Genomic DNA, 878 nt, shown 5'->3' with positions numbered 1-878 from the left:
TGGACTGCATGCCCCGCTTACAGAAATATCTACTCTTGAGCGCGACATAGATGCCACATTTTCTGCTCAGTGTTCCTGCATGTGCGCAAAAAGTCCACGCCCGCTTCACGCATCTCTGCGCGCAGGATCAGTGGCGCTTCCTGGGGAACGTCCCGTTTTCTGTTTTTTCGAAACATGGGCAGAGAAAGAGAACCGGAGAGTAGAGGGCTCCGCGACAAGCGAGGGGGGAACCGGGACACGGGAAAAAACAGAGAAAGAAAAGGAGTAATTAGAAAAGTCTTCAAGGCGTGCTTTCATTTCGAACACAATTTGTTTGAAAAAAAGGGAGAACCTCTCTCAGCTTCGATTCACGAGAGACATTTGCACACGTTTTAAGCACGTACATCTACGCAGAGATTCAGACGGCGGCTGCGCCGCCTCTTTGGTCTTCTTGTCTGGCCTGTTTCTTTCCTTCGCTTTCGTGTATCTCCCCGCGGTTTCTGAAAAGAAGCTTGGAAGTGGCCTTTCCCTTTTTCGGCTGCGCGTGCGAAGACCTCTACATGCATTTACGTCCGATGCACAAATGCACATCTGCGAGTACATGGATGTGTGCGCGAGCGTATAGACACCCGGGACCACGGCCAGGACAACGGGCTACTCGGCCTCAGAGTCGCGCGTTCGTCTCCCGTGCACGTGCCGCGTGAAAAAAGCAAAATCTTTACACACCCACGAGTACGCAGAAAAATGGAGGCGCCACCGGCTCGGAAACGCCTCGCCGAGAGCCCCGTAAACACCACACATATGCTGGACGCATTGATCCTGGGACTCGCTTCTCGAATCGCCAACCTACAAAACGCACAAAAAGCTGCTTTTTCCCTTTCCGCGTCGCTCTCCTTCCC

This window comes from Neospora caninum, chromosome VIIb (assembly GCF_000208865.1).
Source record: "Neospora caninum Liverpool complete genome, chromosome VIIb".
Taxonomy (NCBI): domain Eukaryota; phylum Apicomplexa; class Conoidasida; order Eucoccidiorida; family Sarcocystidae; genus Neospora; species Neospora caninum.
Note: the sequence above shows the minus strand (reverse complement) of the source record.